General features: G+C 43.8%; 1 protein-coding gene across 5 annotated transcripts in view; it reads right to left on the bottom strand.

The window, feature by feature from the left end:
* The window catches only part of grb10b (growth factor receptor-bound protein 10b), a 275,478-nt gene that overhangs the window by 185,790 nt on the left and 62,880 nt on the right, over positions 1-26,808 (bottom strand). The gene's annotated exons all lie outside the window — the stretch shown is intronic.

The raw sequence follows: 26,808 nt of genomic DNA, 5'->3' as shown, positions 1-26,808 counted from the left end.
CCCCATTAACTCACTGCTGTCAAATCGAAACAATTTGAAACAGGCAACTTAAGAGGAAGAAGTTACTGTATTGTCCTTGCAGGAAACAGGGATCAGGGAAGTTTAACAAGAGTGAAGGATTTCTACTTTCAAGTAATCTCCAGTTTATTGTTAATAGCACAACAGTAAGGTTAAAGTAAGTTAAAGTAAATAAAAGTAACTAAAAGTTATAGTAAATGAAGTGATTTAAGAGTTTACGGTTAGGGCACGACAGGACAGCTCAGTCAAACATGTGGGGAGTCACGGACACTTCTCATGACCCAGATGTGCAGGAAGTGTCAACAACTGCAGAAGCTTCAGCTCCACATTTAGAGCTTGAGCAGTGGCTGGAGTCTCTGAGGTGCAGTTAGGCAGAGAACTACATGGACAGCACACTCAGAGAGGTGATCACACCACAAGTTAGGGGTAAGCAGGCAAATAGGGAATGGATGACTGCCAGGCAGTCCAAGAGAAAAAGGCAGGTAGTGCAGGAGTCCCCAGAGGTCCTGCTCACTAATCCGTTTTCCATTCTGGATATTGGTGAGGGCAATGGATCCTTGGAGGACAGCCAAGCTCATGGCACCACAGGTGACCCAGCTGTACAGGAGGGGGAGAAGAAGAGTAGAAGGGCAGTACTGATAGGGGATTCTTTAGTTGGGAGAACAGTCATGCATTTCTGCAGCCATCAATGCAACTCCAGCATGGTTTGGTGCCTCCCTGGTGCTAGGGTCAAGGATGTCACAGAACGGCTGCAGGCCATTATTGTGGGGGAGGGCGAACAGCCAGAGGTCATGGTCCACATTGGTAGTAACAACAAAGGTAGGAAGGGAGGTGTGGTCATGCAATCGGAATTTAGGGAGCTAGGCAGAAAATTAGGAAGCAGGACCTCAAAAGTAGAAATCTCCAGATTACTCACAGTGCCACGTGCAAGTACAGAAATAAGAGGATAAGGCAGATGAATGCATGGCTGGAAAGACGGTGCGGGAGGGAGGGCTTTAGATTCCTGGGACACTGGGACTGGCTCTGGGGAGATAGCATCTGTACAAGCCAGATGGGTTGCACCTGAACAGAGCTGGGACTGAATTCATTGCTGAGTGCTTTGCTAGTACTGTTGGGGAGGGTTTAAACTAACAGCAGGTATGTGGCAAACCAGGCAAGACTATGAGAAAGTAATACCAGGATGCTGGAAGAGGCAGATAGCACCAAAAGAGAGAATAGAAAGTTAATAGATGGAGCTGGAATAAGGGAGCAAGTAATGAAGTCTAAATTCGGGTTACACTGCATTTATGTGAATGCACAGAGTATAGTTAATAAAACTGGGGAGTGACAGGCATAGATAGCCTTGTGGGATTATGATGTTGTGACGATAAAGGGGACCTGGCTTAAGGAAGGGCAGATATTCCTGGTTACAAGGTGTTCAGAAAAGATGGGAAAGGAAAAGGGGGAGGAGGGGGGCATTTTTGGTTAAGGAGAGTATTGCAGTAATAGAGAAAGAGGATGTGTCAGAGGACTCAAGAACAGAGTCGATTTGGCTACAGCTAAGGAATAACAAGGGTGCAATTACATTGCTCGATGCAACATACAGCCCACCAGCTAATGGGAAGGATATAGAGGAACGAATCTGCAAAGAAATTACAAAGAGGTGTAAACATCATACAGTAGTTATAATGAGGACTTTATTTACTTATATATGGACTGGGATAGTGTTAGTGTAAGGGGCAGTGAGGGACAAGCGTTCCTACATTGTGCTCAGGAGAATTTCCTGCAGCACTATTTGTCCAGTCCAACAAGAAAGGAGACACTGCTAGACCTGGTTCTTGGGAATGAGGTGGGCCAAGCAAGTCAAGTGGCAGTAGTGGAACACTTAGAAGACAATGATCATTGTCCTCTAAGGTTTACAAGGACAGTGGAAAATGACATTGTTCAATCCAGAGTAAGAATAATCAACTGGCACAGAGTGGGCTTCAATGAGGCAAGAACGGAGCTGAACTGGATAGACTGGAACCAAAGGTTGGCGGGGAAAACAGTGGCTGAGCAATGGGCTACCTTCATAAGAGATAGTTTGGGCACAGTCAAAGTATGTTCCCTCAAAATGGAAGGGTAGGACAAACAAATCCAGAACTCCCCGGAAGGCAAAGGAGATAGAAATTAAGTTAATGAAGAAAAAATGTGCTTATGACATGTGTCAGGTAGCAAATACAATTGAGAACCAAGCTGAATAGAGAAGGTTCAGAAAGGATGCGAAAAAGCAAATATGAGGAGCAAAGAGGAATTATGAAAAAAGACGGGCAGCTAACATAAAAGGAAATCCCAAAGTATTCTATAAGCACATCAAAGTAAAAGAGTAGTAAAAGGAGTAGGGCCAATTAGGGACCAAACATGGGAATTACACAGAGGCAAGAGGCATGGCTGAGATGTTAAATGAATACTTTGCATCTGTCTTTACCTATGAGGTAGATGTTGCCCAGGCCATGGTGACAGAGGAGGAAACTCAGTCACAAGAAGGCTTAAAATTTATAAGGAGGTGGTATTGGAAAGGCCATTGGTACCTAAAGTTGACAAGGACCAGCTGAGATGCACCCGAGAATATCGAAGAATTGAGAGTGAAACTGCAGAGGCACTGGCAATAATCTTTTAAAGTTCCCTGGCTTTGGGGGAGGTGGCGGACGACTGGAGAATTACAAACAGTTGTAAAGATCTGCCCTGCAATTACAGATCAGTCAGTTTAATCTGAACATCAAGCCAATGTTTCCAGGACTGTCGCTGACCTCAAGTCCTCTGGAGGTCTTCCTTCCACAGCTTCCAACCTGATGGTCTCCCAACATTGCACGGCCCGCTTCCAACTCCTACCCAAAATCCACGAACAGGCCTGCCTGGCAGACCGATTGTGTCAGCCTGTTCCTGCCCCATGGAACTAATTTCTTGCTATCATGACTCCATTCTCTCTTCATGGTCCAGTCCCTTCCCACCTAAACCCTACATCATATCAACGATTTCCAGTTCCCTGGCCCCAACCGCCTCCTCTTCACCATGGACATTCAATCCCTCTACACTTCCATCTCCCCCAGGATGGTCTGATGGCTCTCCGCTTCTTCCTCCAACAGAGGCCCAAACAATCCCCATCCACCACTACTCTCCTCCGTGTGGCTGAACTTGTTCTCACACTGAACAATTTCTCCTTCAACTCCTCTCACTTCCACCAAATAAAAGGTGTGGCTGTGGGTACCCACATGGGCCCTAGTTATGCCTGTCTCTTTATGGGGTATGTGGAAAATTCCTTGTTCCAGTCCTACTCCAGCCCCCTCCCACAACTTTTTCTCCCGTATGGTGATGATTGCTTCGGTGCTGCTTCATGTTCTTGTCTGGACCTGGAAAAATTTATTAATTTTGCTTCCAATTTCCACCCCTCCATCATTTTCATGTGGTCCCTCTCTGACACTTCCCTCCCTTCCTTGACCTCTTTGTCTCAATTCCTGGTGACAGACTGTCCACCAATAGTCATTACAAGCCTACCGACTCCCACATCTACCTCAACTACAGCTCCTCACACCCTGCTTCCTGTAAGGACTCCATCCCATTCTCTCAGTTCCTTCACCTCCAACGCATCTATTCTAATGATGCCACTTTCAAAAACAGTTCCTCTGACATGTCTTCTTTCTTCCTTAACCGAGGTTTTCCACCCACAGTGGTTGACAGGGCCCTCAACCGTGTCCAGCCCATTTCCCGTGCATCCGCCCTCATACCCTCCTCTCACTCCCAGAACCATGATAGGGTCCGCCCGTCTTCACTTATCACCCCACCAGCCTCCACATTCAAAGGATCATCCTCCGTCATTTCCAGCAAACACATCTTCCCTTCACACCCCCAGCGGCATTCTGCAGGGATCATTCCCTCTTGGTCCACTCCTCCATCACCCCCTACACCTCAACCCCCTCCCACGGCACCTTCCCATGCAACCGCAGAAGGTGTAACTCCTGCCCCTTTACTTCCCCTCTCCTCACTGTCCAAGGGCCCAAACACTTCTTTCAAGTGAAGCAGCATTTCACTTGCACTTCCCTCAATTTAGTCTAATGCATTCATTGCTCCCAATGCGGTTTCCTCTACATTGGAGAGACCAGATTGGGTGACCACTTTGCAGAACACCTTCGGTCTGTCCGCAAGCATGACCCAGACCTCCCTGTCGCTTGCCATTTCAACACTCCACCCTGCTCTCATACCCACATGGCTGCCCTTGGCCTGCTGCATTGTTCCAGTAAAGCTCAACGCAAACTGGAGGAACAGCACCTCATCTTCCGACTAGGCACTTTACAGCCTTCTGGACTGAATATTGAGTTCAACAATTTTAGATCATGAACTTTCTCCTCCATCCTACCCTCTTTCCAATCCCCCCCTTTTTTCCCCCCAATAATTTATATAGATTTTTCTTTTCCCACCTATTTCCATTATTTTTAAATGTATTTCCATCCATTGTTTTATCTCTACCTTTTAGCCTATTTTGATCCCTTCCCTTCACCCCACTCCACCCCCACTAGGGCAATCTGTACCTTGCTTGTCCTTTCTACCCTTAATTAGTACATTCCTTAGAGAATATCACCACCTTCAACTCCTCTTTGTCCCTTTTGTCTATCTCCACCTAACACTGGCCCTCTATCCAACTCTAACCGCCCCCGCCACCCCCACCTAAAACCAGCTTATATTTCACCCCTTTTCTAATTTTACTTAGTTCTGTTGAAGAGTCATATGGACTCGAAACGTTAACTATGTTCCTCTCCACAGATGCTGCCAGACCTGCTGAGTTTTTCCAGGTATTTTTATTTTTGTTTTGAATTTCCAGCATCCGCAGTTTTTTGCTTTTATCTTAGAGTTTAATTTCAATGGCGGGGAAACTTCTAGAAACGATTATTCAGGATAGAATTAGTAGTCATATGGAAAATTGTGGATTGATTCAGAAGAGTTAGCATGGATTTGTTAAAGTGAAATCACATCTAACTAACTCGCTGAGTTTTTTTGATGAGTTAACAGAGATGGTTGATGAGGGCAAGGCCGTTGATGTGTTGTATATGGGCTTCCAAAAGGCGTCGATACAGTACCAAACAATAGAGTTGAGGAAAGTTATGGGTCATGAAATACAGGGGACAGTAGCAACTTGGACACAAAATTGGCTGAGGGATAGGAAACAGAGAGGAATGGTTAATGGGTAATTTTTGGGCTGGAAGAAGGTTTGTAGTGGATTTCCCCAGGGGTCGGTATTGAGACAATTTCAAAGTTTGCGGATGACACAAAACTTGGGAGAATTGTAAGTTGTGAGGGGGACAGTGTAGAACTTTAAAAGGACATTGACACATTGGTGGAGTGGGCAGATAGGTGGCAGATGAAGTTCAATGCAGAGGAGTGTGAGGTGATATACTTTGGTACAAAGAACATGGAGAGACAGTATGAAATAAAGGATACTAAAGGGTGTGCAGAAGCAGAGAGATCTGGGTATATATGTACATAAGTCAAAAGGTAGCAAGGCAGGTGGAGAGATGTTTCTAAAGCATACAGTATTCTAGGTTTCAGTAATAGGGACCGAAGAGTACACGAGCAGGGAGGTTGTGATAAACTTATAAAAAACACTGGTTACACCTCAGCTGGAGTTTAGTGTACAGTTCTGAGTGCTACACTATAGGAACGAAGTGAACACATTGGAGAGTGCAGAAGAGGTTTACAAGAATGGTTCCAGGGCTGAGACATTTCAGTTATGAAGAAAAATTGGAGAAGTTGGAACTGTTTGCCTTGGAGAGAAGGCTAAAAGGAGACTTGATAGAAGTTTTCAAAATCATGAGGGGTCTAGACAGGGTAGATAGGGAAAAACTGTTCCCGCTCATAAATGGATAGAGAACGCACAGTTTTAAAGTGTTTTGCAAAAGAAGCAAATGCGAGGCGAGAAAAAACTTCTTCACACAGCAAGTAGTTAGGGTTTCGAATGCAATGCCTGGAAGTGTGGTGGAGACAGGTTCAATTGAGGCATTCAAGAGGGAATTGAATGATTATTTAAATAGAAACAATGTGCAAGGTTACGGGAAAAAGGAACGAGATTGGCACTAAGTTAAAATACACAGACAGACAGTGCAGAAATAATGGGCCGAGTGGCCTCCTCCTACACCATAACAATTCTGTAATTCTGAGAGGTAGCTGTGGCATCAGTGGGTTAATAACGAATATTTGTTCATAGCCAATCCTCAGAGATGGGAGACAGAGAAGCCAACGAATGAGGGGAAGAGTCAGAAATGGACCAATTGAAGGTATGAGAAGGGTGGAAATTGTAAGCAAGGTTGGTGAAATTTCCAAGTTCAGAGTGAATGCAGAAGCAGACGTCATTGTGCTGGAAGAGAGGTGATGGGTATGGAGGTTGCAGAGTAGGGCCAGAACAGGGAATGTTCTGCAAATCCCATAAAAAGGCAGGCATAGTACGACCCATGTGGGTACCCAGAGTAACACCTTTTATTTGGAGGAAGTGAAATGAGTTATAAGAGAGGTTGTTCAATGTGAGAGCAAGCTCAGCCAGCTGGAGGGGAGTGGTGGTGGTTTAAAGAAGAAGAGGAAACCCTCAATCTCAGTGGGGATGGATGTGCATGGTCAAAAGGAGACTATTAGGGGCAGGAAACTGGAAACTATTAAAGTGGCAGAGGATGTTGGAAGAATGGTAGATGTAGACTGGAGGAAACTGGCCAAGGGGAGAAAGAAAAAGTTGAGGTAGGAAGAAAAAAGTTGAGTGGGGCAGGAACAGACTGAAATGATTGATCTAGTAGGACAGTCTTGTTTGTGGATCTTGAGGTAGAGGTAGAAACTAGGTTGTTTAAAGTGGGGGGTGGGGGGTGGGTTCATAAGCTTGGATTCTGTGGAGAGAAGATTTTCAGATGGGGAGAGGTCAGTGACAATCTTGGAGATGATGGCTTGATGTTCATTGGTGAAGTCATGGTCCAAGGGAGATATGAGGAAATGTCAGGTCTCTGCTTGGTCGAGGTGAGTTTGCCAGACGATAGCAGCAGCAACCTTCTTAGCAAGTTTGATGACAAATGTTAGGACTGGACAAAAGAATAAAATACACTAAGCTCAAACTCAGATAGTTTAGTGAGCAAGGGGAGCAAAGAAAATGAGTCGGCCAATGTCACGCTGACCATTTCGCAAAAAAAAGATCGAGGGCAAGAAGCTAGAGGGAGGGATCCAGGCTGAGGCAGCTTCACAGAAGGGTGACACCTGGCCAAAGAAATGGGCTCAGAGGTGGAGGCAACAGAACAGCAAAGCCACAGAACTAACCATACTTCAATGAGTATAGAAGAACATGCCAGAAGCAGCATTAGGCATATCCAAAAATGAGGTGTCCATGTTGTGAAGCTACAACACAGGGCTACATACATGATAAACAGCAGAAGCAGCATAATAGACAGATCCCAAATCCAATAGATTGGATCAAAGCTCTGCAGTTCTGCCACATCCAATCATGAATGGTGGTGGCAACTAAACGGAGGAGGCTCCAAAAACACTCCCATCCTCAATGATAGGGGAACCGAGCACGACAATGCAAAGACAAAACTGAGGTATTTAAACCATCTTCAGCCAGAAGTGCTGAGTGGATGATCCATCTCAGCTCCTCCTGAGGTCCCCAGCATCACAGATGCCAGTCTTCAGCCAATTACTTTCATATGATGTGATATCAAGAAAAAGCTGAAGGCACTGGAAACAGCAAAGGCTATGGATCCTGACAACATTCTGGCAATAGCAATGAATTCTGGTGTTCCACAACTAGCCGCACAGGGCCAAGCCACTCAGTTAATGCCGCAAAGAGCCGAATTCCAGACGTGGGAATAGAATGACCGCCCTTGAGATCAAGGTAGCATTTAATCAAGTTATGGCCCTAGCAAAATTCAACTTAATGGAAACTGAGGTGGAGGGGTGGGGGAGTAGGGGAGGGGATGCACAAACTCTCCACTGGTTGGAGTCATACACAGTACAAAGCAAGATGGCTGTGGGGCTCAATCATCTCAGGACACGAATGCATGAGTTCCTCAGGGGAGTGTCTGAGGCCCAACCATCTTCATCTGCTTCAATGGCTTTGCCTCCAACACAAGATCAGAAGTGGAGGCATTAGCTGATGATTCTGCAGAGTGTTGTGTATTATGCAACTCAGGTACTGAAGCAGTCCGTGCCCACCTCCAACAAGGCCAGGACAGCATTCAGGCTTGGGGTGATAAGTTGCAACTAATGTTTGTGCCACACAAGTGCACAGAAATGACGATTTCCAACAAGAATCTAGCCAACTTTCCCTTGATGTTCAACAGCATTGCCATCATGAAATTCCCCCACCACTGACCAGAAACTGAACTGGACTGGTCATATAAAGACTGTGGCTTCAAGAGCAAGTCAGAGGCTAGGAATCCTGCAGCCAAGTATCTCACCTCCCAACTCCCAAAGCCTATCTACCATCAAGCCTATCTACCATCTACAAGGCAGAAGTCAGGGAATACTCTTCACTTGCCTGGATAAGTGCAGCTTCTACAATATTCAAGAAGCTCAACACCATCGAGGAGAAAGCAGCCCACTTAAGTGGCACCCCATACACCACAATGAACATTCGCTGCCTCCACCACCAATGCACAGTGGCAGCAGTGTGCACCATCTACAGGTGCACTGCAGGAACCCACCAAGCCACCTTCAACAGCGCCTTCCAAACCCACAACCACCACCATCTAGAAGGACAAAGGTAGCATTTCCATGGACCACCACCACATCCAAGCTCCCCTCCAAGCCACGCACCACCCTGGCCTAGAACTATATCGGCATTCCTTCACTGTTGCTGATACAAAATCCTAGAACTCCCTAACAGCACTGAGGTACCTACACCTCATGGGCTGCAGCAATTCAAGATGGCAGCTCTCTCCACCATCTTCGCAAAGGCAATTAGTAATGGGCATTGAGGGCTGGCCTTACCAGCAGCACTTGCATATTTTGATGAATAAAGCAAGGAGTGCATTTGGATTTTCAAAAGCCCTTCAACAATGTCACACAAGGGTTTTATACAAGGGCTCATGTGGTTGGGAGCTCTGTATTAAAATGGATTCACAGGCAAAACAGTAGCAATAAACAGGTAGTGCACATTGACAAGTTAACAATGGGGTAGTAAAAGGATCAGTCTTGGGGTCTCAGCTATTTACTATACTCAAATGTACAAACGGAAAGATGGGGGGAATCAATGAGTTTCTTGAGGCATGGTGCAGGATAGAGGGACTCAGGTTCCTGGGTCAGCGAGATCTCAGGCAGGAATCACCAATCAAAAAGACGAGCTGTACCATAACAGGATGGGGGCCAACGTCCTTCGGGAGGTTCACTAGTGTGGTTGGGGCGGGATTGGACGAAACCGACAGGGTGGTGGTGGGCACTAGCACAATGAAGTATAAAAAGGATTAAGGTGCACAAAGGAGCATGGATGTGGAAAACACTAGAGAACGAAGCGGTACCATAACAGTCCTTCAGAGTCTGCCCCCATCTTTATATTCCTCAAAGACAGGTTTCAAACGTATATATGTCAATACAGTTTTTCTTTTATTCATTCATGGGATGTGGGCTTCGCTGGCTGGGCCAGCATTTATTTCCCATCCCTAGTTTCCCTTGAGAAGGTGATGGTGAGCTGCCTTCTTGAACCGCTGCAGTCCAAGGTAGATGAGTTAAGGGCGCAGGTAGACACACGGCAGCAGGGTGTCATCGCTAAAATGGAGACCTGGCTAAAGAAGGGACAAAACTGGCAGCTAAATATCCCTGGTTATAGAGTCTTCAGACACGTTAGAGTAGGAGATAAAAAAAGGAGAGGGGGGGTGGGTAGCATTAATGGTTAAAGAATCAATTCCAGTTGTGAGAAGTGATGATATACTAAATGGGTCAACAAACGAGGTTTTATGGATTGAGCTTAGAAATAAAAAAGGTGCAGTCACGCTACTGGGAGTATACTACAGACCCCCAAATAGTGAAAGGGAGATAGGAGTACAGATATGTAGGCAAATTTTGCTTGTAAGAACGAGAGGGCAATAATAGTAGGAGACCTCAATTATCATAATATCAACTGGGATTCAAACAATTTGAGGGGCACTGAGGAGAAAAATTCATGCAGTGTGTCCAGGAAAATTTTTTAGACCAATTAGTGACAAACCCAATGAGAGGAGATGCAATTCTAGACCTAGTCTTGGGGAACGAAGAAGGGCAAGTGGGTGAAGTGACAGTTGGTGACCATATCGGGGACAGTGATCGCAATTCAGTTAGATTTAGCATTACCATGGAAAAGGACAGAGATAAGGCAGGAGTAAAAGTCTTGAACTGGGGGAAGGCAATTTTTGCAGAAATGAGAAGGGACTTGGCTGAAGTGGACTGGACAGCACTGCTGGAGGATAAAACAGTGGAAAACCAGTGGGAAGCACTAAAAAGCAAGGTCCTAATGGTACAAAGTAGACGTGTCCCCTACAAAAATAAGAGTTGGAGGTCCACCAAATCTAGACCTCCCTGGTTGTCTAGAGGAATACACGGGAAGATCAAACAGAAAAAGAAAGCATACGAAAGACACAAAGAACTAAGCACTGCAGATAGCCTGGACAAATATAGGAAGTGCAGGGACAAAGTGAAAAAGGAAATAAGGAAATCAAAGAGAGGGCATGAAAAACGGTTAGCAAGTAAAGTTAAAGATAACCCAAAGATGTTTTACCAATACATTAATGCTAAAAGGTTAGTTAAGGAAAAAGTGGGACCTATCAGAGATGAAGATGGAAGCTTGTGTGCAGATGCAGAGACTGTGGGAAGAGTTTGAATGAACATTTTGTCTCCATGTTTACAAAGGAAAGGGAGAATGTAGATATAGTAATCCAGGAGGAACACTGCGAGATATTGGGCGGGCTAGTCATAAAGAGAGAGGAAGCACTCGGAAAGCTGAAATCCTTGAAAGTTGATAAGTCGCTAGGGCCAGATGGATTATTTCCGAGACTGCTGAAGGAAGTCAGGGAAGAGATAGCAGATGCTCTGAGGATGATTTTCCAATCTTCACTAGATACAGGGGAGGTACCAGAGGATTGGAGAAACGCAAACGTAGTTCCACTGTTTAAAAAGGGATCAAAGGAAATGCCAAATAATTATTGGCCAGTTAGTCTTACATCAGCAGTGAGCAATTTAGTAGAATCAATCCTGAGAGTTCGGATTAACAATCGTGTGGAAAGGAATGGACTAGTCAGGGATGGTCAGCATGGGTTTGTTAAAGAAAGGTCTTGCCTCACAAATTTGACTGAATTCTTTGAGGAATTGACAAGAAGGGTTGATGAAAGTAGTGCAGTGGATGTTGTGTACATGGATTTTAGCAAGGCATTTGACAAGGTCTCACATGGCAGATTGGTCAGAAAAGTAAAAGCCTATGGGATTCAAGGTAATGTGGCAAATTGGATAAAAGGTTGGCTTTGTAACAGGAAACAAAGGGTAATGGACAATGGATGTCCTTGCGAATGGAAGGTTGCTTCAAGTGGTGTTGCACAGGGCTTGGTGTTGGGACACTTGCTGTTTGTGTTATATATTAATGATTTGGACATGAACGCGGGGGGCACGATTGGGAAATTTGCAGATGACACAAAGACTGGCTGAATAGTGGATAGTGTAGAGGATAGCCATAATCTCCAAAACAATATAGATGGGTTGGTGGAGTGGGCGGTAAAGTGGGAGATGGATTTTATCATAGAGAAGTGTGAGGTCATACACTTAGGGAGGTCAAACAGTTACAGGGATTACAAAATAAATGGGAATATACTAAAAGGGGTAGATGAAGTGAGAGATTTTGGCATACAAGTACACAGGTCCTTGAAGGCAGCAGTTCAAGTAGACAAGGTTGTAAAGAAGGCATATGGAATACTCTCCTTCATTGGCAGAGGTACAGACTATAAAAGTAAGGATATAATGTTGGAATTGTATAAAACACTGGTAAGGCCACAACTGGAGTATTGTGTGGAGTTCTGGTCATCACATTACAGGAAGGGCGTAATAGCTCTGGAGACAGTGCAGAGGAGGTTTACAAGAATGTTGCCAGGGTTAGAAAAGTGTAGCTACGAGGAGAGGTTGGATGGTTTGGGGTTATTTTCCTTAGAACAAAGAAGGCTGAGAGGTGACTTGATTGAGGTGTATAAAATTATGAGGGGAATAGATAGAGAGGACAGGATAAAATTGTTTCCCTTGGTGGAGAATGCTAGAACCAGGGGACATAGATTCAAGATAAGTGGCAGAAGGTGCAGGGGGTACATGAGGAAGAACTTTTTTACGCAGAGGGTAGTGGGTGGCTGGAATTCACTGCCCAAGTTGGTGGTAGAGGCAGAAACTTTAAACTCTTTTAAAAAGTACCTGGATCTGCACCTAAAGTGCTGTAAGCTGCAGGGCTTTGGGCAGGGTGCAGGAAGGTGGGGTTAGAAAGGGCACCTGGGTATCCTCGGGCTGGCATGGACAAGATGGGCCAAATGGCCTCCTTCTGTGCTGTAAGTTTTCTATTGTTCTATATGATGTAGATACACCCACATTAGCAAGGGAGTTCCACGATTTTGACCCAGCGACAGTGAAGGAACAGCAATGTATTTCTAAGTCAGGATGGTGAGTGACTTGGAGGGGAACTTCTAGATGGCAATGTTTCCATCTATCTGCTGCTCTTGTCCTTCTAGATGGTAGTGGTCATGGATTTGGATGGTGCTGTCGAAGGAGCCTTGGTGAATTCCTGCAGTGCATTTTGTAGATGGTACACATTGCTGCTACTGTGCATCAGTGGTAGAGGGAATGAATGTTTGTGGAAGGGGTGCCAATCAAGTGAGCTGCTTTGTCCTGGATGGTGTCAAGCTTGTTAAGTGTTGTGGGAGCTGCATTCATCCAGGCAAATGGGAAGCATTCCATCACATTACTGACTTGTGCCTTGTAGATCGAGGATAGGCTTTTAGGAATCAGGAGATGAGTTACTCGTCGCACTGTCCCTAGCCTCTGACCTGTCTTGTAGCCACAGTATTTATATGGCTAGTCCAGTTCAGTTTCTGGTCAATGGTAACCCCAAGGATGCTGATAGTGAGGCATTCCGTGATGGTAATGCTATTGAACATCAAGTATGGTGAGTGATGGTTGTGAGCTACAAGGGCAAATAGCCACCTGGACATGATTAGTGGCAACAATGGAAACGTGGCTTTAAACATTGTGAAGACTATTGACGTAACATGGGTACAACAGGTTCAGAAAAGGTACAGGAGGGAAAAGGAAGGTGGGGTAGCAGTACTGACTAAGAAAGGCAATGTAACATTGGAAAGAGAGGATGTCCTCGAGGAGCACGGACAGAATACATTTTGTTGAGATTCAAAAGGGTATGACCACACTACTGAGGTTATTCTTTTGATCTCCAATTACTCCTCCAAAGAGGAGTAAATCTACAGAGAAATCACAGATGTGCAAGAATCATATAGTAGTGGGATTGGGAGGCTGATTTCCCAAAAGTTGTATGGAACAAGATTACAGGGTGAGAGAGAGAGAGGCATTTATGAAATATGTTCAGGAGAGCTTGCTTGACCATGAGCTGGTGGTCCAACTAGAACCAAGGCATTGCAGTATCTGGTGCTGGCGAATGAGATGGCCAAATAGACCAAATGCCTGTGCAGGAACATTTGAGTTTTTAAAAATTCATTCTTGGGATGTGGGCACTGCTGGCTAGGCCAGCATTTAATGCCCAAGCCTCAGTGCCCTCGAAAGTGGTGGTGAGTTGCCTTCTTAAACTGCTGCAGGGGTGGCGATGGCGTCATGGTGATTGCCCTTGAGAAGGTGGTGATCGACAATAAATGCTGGCTTAACCAGCAACACCCATGTTACATGAATTAATAAAAATTAAAAAATCCTTGTGCTGTAGTTACATCCACAGTGCTGTGAGCAAGGGAGTTCCAGACTTTGACTCAGCGACAGTGAAGGAACAACAATATATTTCCAAGTCAGGATAATGAGTGGCTTTGAGGGGAAATTCTATTTGGTGGTGCTCCCATCTACCTGCTGCCCTTGTCCTTCTATATGGTCGTGAGTTTGGAAGGTGCTGTCGAAGGAGGCTTGCCAAGTTCCTGCAATGAATTTTGTAGATGGTACACACATCTGCTACTGTACATTGGTGGTGGAGGGAGTGAACGTTTGTGGATGGGTGCCAGTCAAGCAGGCTGCTTTGCCCTGGATGGTGTCAAGCTTCTTCAGTGTTGTTGAAGCTGCACTCATCCAGGCAAGTGGAGAGTATTTCATCATAGTCCTGACTTGTTTCTTGTAGATGGTGGACAGGCTTTGGGGAGACAGGTAGTGATTATTTATCGCAGGATTCCTAGCCTTTGACCTGCTCTTGCAGCTGTAGAATTTATATGGCTAGTTCAGTTCAGTTTCTGGTCAATGGTAACCACCAGGAGGTTGATAGTGGGGGATGCAGCAATGGTAATGCCATTGAATGTCAAGGGGCAATGGTTAAATTCTCTCTTGATGGAGATGGTCATTTCCTTGCACTTGTGTGGTGTGAATGCTAACTGCCACTTGTCAGCCCAAGCCTCGATATTGTCCAGGTCTTGCTGCATTTGGACATGGACTGTGTCAATGCCTGAGGAGTTGCGAATGGTGAATATTGTGCAATAATCTACAAACATCCCCACTTCTGATGTTATGATGGATGGAAAGTCATCAATGAAGCAGCTGAAGATAGTTGGGCCGAGGACACTACCCTGAGCAACTTCTGCAGTGATGTCCTGGAACGGAGATGATTGACCTCCAACAACCAGAACCATCTTCCTTTGTGATAGATATGACTCCAACCAGCGGAGAGTCCCCCCAACCCCCCACCCCACACCGATTCCCATTGACTCCAGTTTTGCGAGGGCTCCTTGATGCCACATTCAGTCAAATGCTGCGTTGATGTCAAGAGCAGCCACTCTCACCTTAACTCTGGAGTTCAGCTCTTTTGTCCATGTTTGAACCAAGGCTGTGATGAGATCAGGAGCTGAGTGGGCCTGGCAGGACCCAAATTGAGCATCCGTAAGATTATTGCTAAACATGTGCCACTTGATAACACTGTTGATGACCCCTTTCATTACTTTACTGATGACAGAGAGTACATTGATGGGGCAGTAATTGACCGGGCTAGATTTGTCCTGCTTTGTGTGTACAGGACATTCCTGGGCAATTTTCCACATTGCCAGGTAGATGCCAGTATTGTAGCTGTATAGGGACAGCTCGGTTAGGGGCATGGCAAGTTCTGGAGTACAAGTCTTCAGTACTATCGCCGGAATATGGTCAAGGACCATAGCCTTTGCTGTATCCAGTGCCTTCAGCCATTTCTTGATATCCCATGGAGTGAACTGAATTAGCTGAAGACAGGCATCTGTGATGCTGGGGAGCTCCGGAAGTGGCTGAGATGGATCATCCACTTGGCACTTCTGGCTAAGATTGTTGCAAATGCTTCAGCCTTATCTTTTACACTGCTGTGCTGTGCTCCTCCATCACTGAGGATGGGGATGTTTGTGGAGCCTCCTCCTCCAATGAGTTGTTTAATCGTCCACCAGCATTCACGACTGGATGTGGCAGGTTTGCAGAGCTTAGATCTGATTCATTGGTTGTGGAATCGTTTAGCTCTGTCTAACATTTGCTACTTCTGCTATTTGGCACGCAAGTAGTCCTATGCTGTAGCTTCACCAGGTTGACACCTCATTTTTAGGTATGCCCAGTGCTGCTCCTGGCACGCCCTCTTGCGCTCTTTTTGAACCAGGGTTAATCCCTGGCTTGGTGGTAATAATGGAGTTGGGGATATGGCAGGCCATGAGGTTACAGATTGTGGAAGAGTACAATTCTGCTGCTGATGGCCCACAGCACCTCGTGGTTGCCCAGTCTCGAGTTGCTACACCTGTTTGAAATCTGTCCCAATTAGCACAGTGGCAGTACCACACAACATGATGGAGGGTATCCTCAAAGAAAAGACAGGACTTTGTCTCCAAAAGGACTATGCGGTGGTCATTCCTACTGATACAGTCATGGACAGGTGCACCTGAGCCAGGCAGGTTTGAGTGGATGAAATCAAGTAGGTTTTTCCCTCTTGTTGGTTCTCTCACCACCTGCCACAGACCCACTCTAGCAGTTACATCCTTTAGGACTAGGCCAGTAGCTGCACTACCAAGCCATGGACATCCATCCCCCACCCATAGTACATTCTGCACGCCCTCAGTGTTTCCTCCAAGTGGTGTCCAACTTGGAGGAGTACTGGCTCATCAGCTGAAGGGGTGCAGTACGTGCAATCCTTGCTCATGTTTGACCTGATGTCACGAGACTTCCTGGGGTCCAGAATTGATGGTGAGGACTCCCGGGGCAACTCCCTCCAGACTGTAAACCACTGAGCCTCCACCTCTGCTGGGTCTGTCCTGCCGGTGGGACAGGCATACCCAGGGGTGGTGATGGTAGAGTCTGGGACATTATCTGGAAGGGCTGATTCAGCAAGTATGACTATGTCAGGCTGTTGCTCAACTAATCTGTGAGGCAGCTCTCCCAATTTTGGCACAGATGCAAGCAAATAAGGAGGACTTTGCAGGGTCAACAGGGTTGAGTTTGCCATTGTTGCTTCTGGTGCCTAGGTTGATGCCAGCTGGTCTGTCCTGTTTTGTGCCTTTTAGACTTTTTAGCTGTTTGATTCAACTGAGTGGCTTGCTAGGCCATTTCAAAGGGCATTTAAGGGTCAACCAAATTACTGTGCCGGAGAGGCTCGTGTAGGCCAGGCAGGAAAGGGCAGGTTTCATTCCCTAAAGGGCACAAGTGATCATCACATCAAAGGTTTCGATTTGTAATGAAGAGAGCAAGAAACAATCTGAAGTGGAACTTCTAAATTGGAAGAGGGCTAACTTCAATGGGATGAGAGTAGATCTAGTCAAGAGTATAATGGATCCAAATTCTGACTTGGAAAATTGTAACAGAACAATGAGTGATTTTTGAGCAGATGGTTCAGGTGCAGGTTACATTCCAACAAGTGGGCAAGTTAGGGAAACTAAAGCCAGGGCCCCGTGCATGATAAGAGAAATAGAAAATGTAGTGAAACAAAGAGGTGTGTATGATGCATTTGAGGTAAGTGACCCAATTTAAATACAGAAAATAACAAATACACAGATTCATAAGTTAGTTACATTAGGGCAAAATAATCAGTTCTGGCATGTTTAAAAAATTACATTCAAAAACTTTTTAAAAAAATGTCTAATAGTGTTCTCTTAAATTTTAGAACTTTGTAGGAGCAAGAGCAATTAGCAGAAACTCCTCATTATAATCAATTCATTCCAGGGGCGTGGCCAACTGTGTGGGCAGGGCCAGCTTCCAGCATGTTCTTTTAAAAACTGGTCCAAAAGACTACAGAAATTCTATTTTCGCCAATTGCAATTTGCATTTGAAATATCAGAATCTGTTGCCAGGACAGGGGGGGGCACAGGCGGTTAGGGGTGGGTGAAGCAGGGAGGGCAGTCGGGGGTGAGTGGGGGGGTGCTGGTCAAGGTTAATTGAGATGGTCAGAGTATGTGGTGAGCCCTGTTGGGGGGATAATCAGGGTGAGGAAGGAGGGGGCCAGCACTATAGTTACCCAAAAGTTAGAAGTAGTTCTAAATCTCCTAACTTTTTATGGGTAACTGTTGCCCTAAGACAGTCACCTAAGTTTGCAATTTAAATCGTACTTTCGGACGGCTCCCAATGGAGGACAATTGCCCAACAGAAATTTGATCTTCCCAGGCAATTCCCCAGCGCACCTTTTGGATAACCACTAGTTACGGTGTCCCAGGGCTCATTAGTTACAGGCTATAGTGTTTCCTAGAACCATAGCTTCTTCAGCTACCTTGAATGGAGAACTGGTGATATTTTGTCTGCATTTAGAAGACGTGCCAACTCAAAGTAAAAATATGACGGCATTTGAAACAGCTGAGATCAGGTACAATATGACAGCTTGTTGCAACCACAAGGTTAATTAAAGCAACTTAAACCTGCTTCAGATTATAACCAGGGACACAGTCAAGATGCAGCCCAAATATTATACTGCCTGAATGAGAGGTATGCTATGTTGGAACTCATGCCAACATCTGAAGAATTATTGGAGCAGCAATCCATCTTATTGGTGGTGGAGTTGAAGTTATTAATTATCAACTCATACAAGAGTCAAAGTTCTGAACCACTATTTGGGGAAAAAATTAGTTCAGTGTGGGAGGATTAGTGGCTTCTAACAAAGCCATTTGGGTCAAGTTTTCAATGGTTGAAAAAAAAACACAAGCCAAGTGCCTCTCATATGCTCACATCCTTCCTGTTATGTGGTGACCAAAACTGTACACAGGACTCTAGCTGTAATCTAACTTGTATATTATACAGCTTTAACACAACCTCCCTACTCTTATATTCGATAAAGGGAATAAAAAGGAGTATCCCATATGTATTCTCATCCACTATCTACATACCTGTCCTGTTGCCTTCAGTGATCTATGAATATACACACCAAGGTCCCTCTGTTACTCAACATTTCTCAGAATCCTCCCATTTATTATGGAATCCTGTGTGATATTTTCCCTCCTCAAATCCATAACCTCAAACTTATTTGGATTGATCTCCATTTGCCACTGTTCTGCCCACTTGACTATCAATATATTCCTGGAGTCCTTCCATGCAATAAACAATTCTTCATGAGTTACAGGCTTCTTAATCATCACCCCTCCCTTAAAGTCTAAATTTTCAATAAATACCATGAGAAACAAGGGGCCCATTATTCAACCTTGCAAAACCTCACTGGAAGCAGCCTTCCAGTCACAAAAACACCCAACTGTTACCTTTTGCTTCTTGCCACTAAGCCAATCTTGAACCAACTTTCACTTTCCCTTGGATTCCATGGTCTTTTACTTTTCTGACCAGTCTGCAATTTGGAACCTTTTCAAAAAAAAACTTTGCTAAAATCCATGCAGATGACAAATGAGTTACCCTTATTGACCTTCCTCATTACCACCTCAAAATATTCAATCAAGTCAGTCAGACATGATCTTCCCTTAATAAATCCACACTGATATTGAATAATCAGCAGCTTTCTAAATTATTTACACTGTCCCTCAGAACTTCTTCAATTATTTGCTCGAGTTTAGGCTGACTGGCCTTTATCCCTTCCATAGAACCATGGAAAAGTTATTGTGCAGTAACAGGTCATTCCGCCAATCAAGTCTGTGCTAGACAAAAAAAACTAGCCACTCATTTTTAATCCAACTTTCCAGCACCTGGTCTGTAGCCTTGCAGATACCAGGTACCTTTTAAATGAGTTGAGCATTTTAGCCTCAGCCACCAAATTAGGCAGTGAATTCCAGATGCCCACCATCCTCTGAGTGAAAAAGTTTTTCCTCAAGTCCCTTCTAATCCCTCCAATCACGTTAAATCTATGCCCCTGATAATTACCCCTTCAGCTGGGGGAGAACAGTTCCTTCCTGTCGAGCCTATCTTGGCCCCTCAATTTTATACACATCAATTAGGTCACCCCTTCACCTCCTCTGTTCTAAGGAAAACAACCCTAGCCTATCCAACCTTTCCTCGTAGCTGCAAGTTTCAAGCCTTGGCAACATTCTTGTAAACCTCCTCTGTATTCTTTCCAGAGCAATTATAGTTTTCTGGTAACATGGCAACCAGAACTGTACACAAAATTCCAGCTGTGGTCGAACCAGTGTTTTATACAGTTCCAACACTGCATTCCTGGTTTTGTATTCTATACTCGTCCAATAAAGAAAAGCATGCCATATGCCTTCTTTACCACCTTGCCCACCTGTCCTGCCGCCTTCAGGGACCTGCGGACATGCACTCCAAGGTCTCACTTCCTCAATCCCTCTCAAGAGCCTCCTGCTTATTGAATATTACCTTGTTTTGTTTCCCACCCCAAATGCATTACCTCACACTTTTCCAGATTGAATTCCATTTGCCACTTTTCCACTCATTCAACCAAACCATTGATATTCTGGAGATAACAGCTATGCTCTTCACTATTAACTACACTGCCAATTTTTGTGTCATCTGCAAATTTTCCAATCATGCCTCCCACATTTAAGTCTAAATCATTAATATATGCAACAAACAGCAAGGGCCCCAACACTGAGCTCAGTGGAATGCCACTGGAAATTTCTTTCTGCTCGCAAAAACATCCATCCAACCATTACCCTTTGTTTCCTGTCCTTAAAGCAATTATGGATCTAACTTGCTATATTCCCTTGTATATCATGGGATCTCACTTTTCTAGCCAGTCTGCCATGTGGGACCATGTCAAATGCCTTACTAAAATCCATGTTGACAGCATCTACCACACTACCCTCATCAATCCTCCTTTTTACTTCCTCAAAAAACTATTAATTTAGTAAGACATGATCTTCCCCCAACAAATCCATGATGACTATCCCTGATTAATCTGTGCCTTTTCAAGTGACAATTTATCCTGTTTCTCAGAATTGATTTCAATAATTTTCCCACTCCTAAAGTCAGACTGGCCTATAATTTTCTGGCCTATTCCTTTTGCAGACCTCCAATCTTTTGGTACCTCACCTGTACATAGAAAAAATGATCCTCAGAGCATCAACTATTTCTTTCCTGGTTTCCTTTAACAACCTGGAATACAACCAGCCAACCCTGGTGATTTATCTACTTTCAATAATGACTGTACCTCCAGTACTTCCTCTCTGATTATGCTTATTGTATCTGATATTTCACACACTTCCTCTTGAACTAGAATGTCTGCATCATCCTTCTCCTTAGCAAAAACAGAAGCAAAGTACTCACTGAGAACTCTGCCCACATCTTGCCCCTTTTGTAAACCATGGGAAAACATTAGCAGTCCTCTGGCACCATGTCGGTAGCAGGAGAGGATTTGAAAACCTCTGCTATTTCTTCTCTTGCTTCTCTTAGCATTTATTTCATGCCTGGCAATTTATCCACTTAGAGATACTAAACATGTTAATATTTCCTCTCTCATTGTGTTTGCCTTATTCAATATTTCACACACAACTATATTTCCTCAACTATAATTTCTGCATCACCACCCCCGCTCACCCCACCCCCAAGTTTTGTAAAGGCAGGCGCAAAAGTATTAAGAACCAGACCCACATCTTCTGCCTCCACAGGTTTCTAATCAGCCCTCCTCTTTCCTTAGCGATCCTCTTGCTCTATGTATTTGCGAAATACCTTCGAGTTTTCCTTTTCTCATTTGCCATTTTTCTCCTTTTTACTTTCACCCCTGCACTTCCTAATACTCAAGAAATCCTAGAGAAGTATGAGCTTTCAGCATTGGGTCTTGCCTTTTTTTGTTTATCAGACTCTGTATGGACTTTGACATCCAAAGAGCTCTACATTTGGAGCCTTTCTTTATGGCAACATCTCTTCCTCCCCCTCTCTCTAATGCCTCCCACTGTTTAGACATTGATTTACCTTCAAACATTTGTTTCCATGGGACTTTTGCCAATTCGCATCTTGGCTCAGTAAAATTATCTTTCCCCAATTCGAGACTTTTATTCTTCATCTATCTTGATCGTTTTCCTTCATCCTTTACCATAACAATGTTAAATTTAACAGAATTATGATCACTATCATCAAAGTGTTCACCTGCTGATATCCCTTCCACCTGCCCAACTCAGAAAATAAGTTCAGAATTGCCCTTTCTCTTGATGGGCTTGAGCAAAAAAGTTCTCCTAAATGGATTTCAAGACTTTTGCCCCCCCCCCCCCCCACAAACCAAAATATGTTTTGATTTTATCCCAATTAATATCAGGGTACTTGAAAGTCATCACTGCCCTATTGTTTCTGTACTTCTCAGCAATTTGCCTACATATTTGCTCTTCTCACTCCCTTTGATTCTTTGCAGGTCTATCTCAGCAGTGAGCTTGTTGCTTTTTGTTCCTTAGTTTAACCCAAATGGTTTCATTTCATGATCATTCTAAGCAAAGGGGTGTCCCATCTTTTCACGCAAGCGGCCACATTTCAATTTTTTTTCATTCATGGGGCCAATCAGCAAATTTTGTAAAGATAAAGTCTTGGAAATTTATCTTGCTACTAATCATCTTTGTTTTGATTACTATTATGCGTAACAATTGATTGGTACCATGTAAGGAAAGAAGGAAGAAAGCTCTGCTGGATCTTGTCGAGTAGAAATGTAGCATATCTCAACAACCCTTCTGTAAGCAAGTTGGGTTAGCAAAAGTGGGTCAGTAACATTTATACTGTATTTCCCCAACACACAAAATCCACACCCCACCCCCCACCCCCCCCACAACTGACAGATGATCCCTCACAGTCTCATTTCCGCACACGCCCCCCCTCCCCGGCTGCCAGACCCTCCGGTCTCTTTCCTCCCATTCCCTGGCAGACAGACATTTCCTTACGGCCTCTTTCCTCCCCCCAACTCCAGGCGACATGCCTTTGTTTTACTGCCTTCCATACTGACTTACCAATTTCCTCACCATATTTTCAGCTCTCCTTTTCTCCCTTTTGAATCTATGCTCAGCTTCCCATACCTTTCAGGCCCATGTGAACTCTCTCCACCAGCATTCACAAGCCTCCCCACCAGGCTATCGGACTGGGCCCTATTAAAGTGTAAACACCCAACTTGCATAGGTCCCATCTCCTGCGGAACATGTCACAATGCCCCAAGAAGCTCTCGCTCTCCTGTATGGTCTCTTCAACCATGCATTCATCTGCATTTTCTGCCTACCTCTGTACTCATTAGTGGGTGTCATACAAAGTATTCCAGAGATTACCATCTTTGAGGTTTTACTTTTCAATTTCTTCCTTGGCTCCCTGAATCTGCCAGCAGGACTTCATTCCTCTGGACTTGTTTGCACTGGAGTTTAAAAGAGTGAAGGATGACTTGTTTGAAGTATACATGATCCTCAACAGCCTTGACAAGGTGGATGTCAAAAGGATGTTTCCTCTTGTGGGAGAGTCCAGAACTAGGGGGCACTGTTTTAAAATTAGGGGTTGCCCTTTTAGGACAGAGGTGAAGGGAATTTTTTTCTCTGAGGGTTGTGAGACTTTGGAACTTTCTGCCTCAAAAGGTGGTGGAGGTGGGGTCATTGAATATTTTTAAGGCAGAGGTAGATAGATTCTTGTTAGGCAAGGGAATCAAAGGTTATTGGGGTTACATGGTAAATGTGGAAATTGAAACACAAGATGACCAGCCATGATCTTATTGAATGGCGGAGTAGGTTCAAGGGGCCGAATGGTCTACTCCTGTTCCTATTTCTTATGTTATGTCCTTAGAGTGTGGTTGATCACCAGCTCAGCTACCATGGTTTGGTTCATAACCTGTTGAGTCTGTGTGTCACTCCCCCTGAAAGCTACCCATTTCTAACAAAGCATTGGGAAAAGGTAATGTATACACCTCAGTGACAGTTCGGAATGAGTAATACTTTAGTCACTCAATAACACTGATGTCACGGTTAATTATTATTAATTACTAACCCCAATGCTAACCATTATTAATTAATCATTAATATGGTTAATCCAATTTGTGACCAGTGCTTGACTTCATCAAATCATTGCTGCCTGCTACCACAGCAGACACAAGGCAGTCTGCCTTATGTAACTTTAGGAGTGAATTGCCCTGCGCAGTGACCAGTGACTCTACAAACCTTGATCAGAATGAAGATGATTGGGTAATTCACCCAGTGACCACAGTACTGCCAGCATATGGGATTGATCTTATGCACAACTTAAATCATAACTGTCCTCCACTCACTGCATTTTACTGGTTTTAGTGTCCTTGACAGGAATGATCAGAGCCACAGTCCTTGAACACAAAGCCCCAATCTTCACACCAAGAACGAGCTCCAAGTACAGTGTTGTGTGGCACCACCACTGTACTTAAGTGGCATAGATTAACAAGAGATCTAGCTGCTCCAAACTGGGCATCCATGGAAGCACTGTGGGTCATCAGCAGCAGCTCACCATCACTTTCTCAAGGGCATTTAGGGATGGGCAATAAATGCTGACTCTGCCAGCAACACTCATATTCCATTAAAAATAAAAAGCAGCAAAATTGTATTCCACCACAATCTGCAGTATCGGGCATATTCTTCATTCTACTATTACCACCAAGCCAGAGGACCAATTCTGGTTCAAATGAGGAATGTAGAAGGGCATGCCAGAGCAGCAGCAGGCACATTTAAAAATGAAGGTGCCAATCTGGTGAAGCTACAGCACAGAACTATATGCATGCTTAACAACAGAAACAGCATGTTATTGGCAGATCTAAGAAATCTCCAATGAACACATCAAATCACAGCTTTGCAGTCCTGCCGCATCATCATGAACGCTGGTGGCAGTTAAGAAGTGAAGAGGTAGCTGCTTCAGGAACATCCAATCCTCAATGATAGTACAGCTCAACCCAAATACAATGGAAAAGGCAAAATTGGTGGTTGCAACCATTTTCAACCAGAAGTGTCAAGTAAATAATCCATCTCTGCCTCCTCCATGTATTGTAAATATAACCTGTTATCAAAGAAGAATTCTTTGGACTATACTGAGCCATATCCCCCTTTCCCGTAAGTTCTGAAGGAACATGCTTCACCTATACCACTGTTACTGTTTTAATAATCATTTCCTTTTTGGCTGCAACTTTTCCAGAGGATTCCTTAGGCATTCCTAATCAGTTCTGTTGAAGGGTCATGAGGACTCGAAATGTCAACTCTTTTCTTCTCCGCCGATGCTGCCAGACATGCTGAGTTTTTCCAGGTAATTCTGTTTTTGTACTGTAATTTAAACTGTTTAATTTCCAGCAATTAGCTTTACTATGTCCAGGATTACTACAATAGAAACATAACATTTTCTTTACATCTTCTCTATTACTATGGCGTTCTTTTGTCTGCTCTCTAGAACGATCATCTTTCCCACTAACATTTTCTATTCCTCCAATTTTCCTGTTGATTCTCATACGGCCATTTCCTCCTGCATAACTGCCTGTGAGAGATCATAGGTATCTGCCAAAACTGCTGCTTCTCGAATCTTTGAAACTTGACGGTCATCTAAGTAAGTCTCAAAGGCTATGGGAGTACTATTTCGTAATTCTTCCATAATCATGATTTCCCTTATATTCTCAAAAGTTCTCTCTAACTTCAGTGATCAAAACCATTGATCCCATAGCATTCTTTTTCTCTTGCAAATTCTACAAATGTCTGATTAGGTTTCTTTATGGCCCTAAACTTTAATTGACAAGCTTCAAGAACAAGTTCATAAGCATTTAATTTTGCCTTTTTAACTGCTTCATAATCTGCAGATTGTTCCTCTGACAAACTAGGGTACACATTCATAGCTGTACCTTACAGGACACTTTGTAACATTAAGGTCCAACCATCTTTTGGCCAATTCAATTTCATAGCTATCTTTTCAAACGAGGTGAAATGTTTTTCAACTCCACCCTCTGAAAATTTAGGCAACAAATGAAGATTTTTAAGTTAAATTAAATTCCTCACATGAATCAATCATTCTCTGAATGATCATCTCTTCCTTCTTTTATTTTAAGCTTTTTCCTAGCCAAAGTATGTTATCTAATTTCTTTCTCTCTTTGAAGCTCAAGCTTTCCCATTTTCATTTCATTCCAATCTTTTTCTTTCTCCTTTTTCCAATTCAAAATTTTTCAGTTCCATTTCTTTCAATTTTTCTTTATCTCTTTCCTTCTTTCTAGTTCAGGATTTTTCATTTCTCTTTTTTCCCCCCAATTCAAATCTTTTCATCTCTTTTTCCCTTGCCTTTTCCTCCAACACAAGCTTTTGCCTTTCTCTGTCTCTTTTTATCTCAAGCTGTTCCATTTGCAACTAAATTTTTGCTACCTTTAGCTGTGACACATCACTTTCAGGCATCTCCTCTTAATTTTAAATGTTGGGTAAGCGCTTTAATCATATCATCCTTAAGATATCCCGCTTTTATTTCTACCTTCATTTTATCTGCTAACTCTCTCAGTTTAGCTTTAGTAAAGGATTTCAAATGATCCCACTGAAGTATCTTCTACTCCCTGAAAAGTCTCAGCAACAGTCAAAGCCATTTTTAAATTCCAGCGCATGTATTATACCTCACAGCAAATCCAAGTTTTATGCCCAGTATCTCAGTGCCTCGGCACCTCCATGTACTTGTTTCTCAAAGGATTCACAGATTCCACTCCCCCCGAAATTGAAAGCTTTCTAATCTACAAGAGATCCCATCTAGTTACGAGATCCCAGACGAGCCCCCAATTCATAATCCCAGGTGGTGTTACTACTGAGCAAGTCAGATCCCAGGGCGGAACCTAGCTTGATAGATCCTAACTTTTATTTCTTTAGAATTGTGGAGGGCAGCTCCTGAACAGAGTCACAGAATGAACTTTTAACAACAAAATAAAACATTTATTAAATGAGAAAAGATTAACTATATTACACTACTCCTCCACTCCAATAATACCTTTCCAGATCTATATACAAATTCATCAAGACAACACAATTTATGTATCTTAAACACTAATATTCACATTATGTATGCAGTACATATAAACAAATAGGTGAATGAACTACGGTCAGACACACCATATTCCAATGGATGGATGCCACGAATCTCATCAGCTCCTGAATTGCTTGTCACAATGTGAGCCAGCCGGTCTCACTGAATCTCTTAAGACCATAAGATGTTGGAGTATAAGTAAGCCATTAGGCCCATCGAGTCTGCTGTACCATTCAACAAGGTCACGGCTGATCTGATAATCCTCAACTC

The sequence above is a fragment of the Carcharodon carcharias genome, chromosome 3, assembly GCF_017639515.1.
Source record: "Carcharodon carcharias isolate sCarCar2 chromosome 3, sCarCar2.pri, whole genome shotgun sequence".
In the NCBI taxonomy this organism is placed as follows: Eukaryota; Metazoa; Chordata; class Chondrichthyes; order Lamniformes; family Lamnidae; genus Carcharodon; species Carcharodon carcharias.
This window is presented reverse-complemented; position numbering and strand designations above follow the sequence as displayed.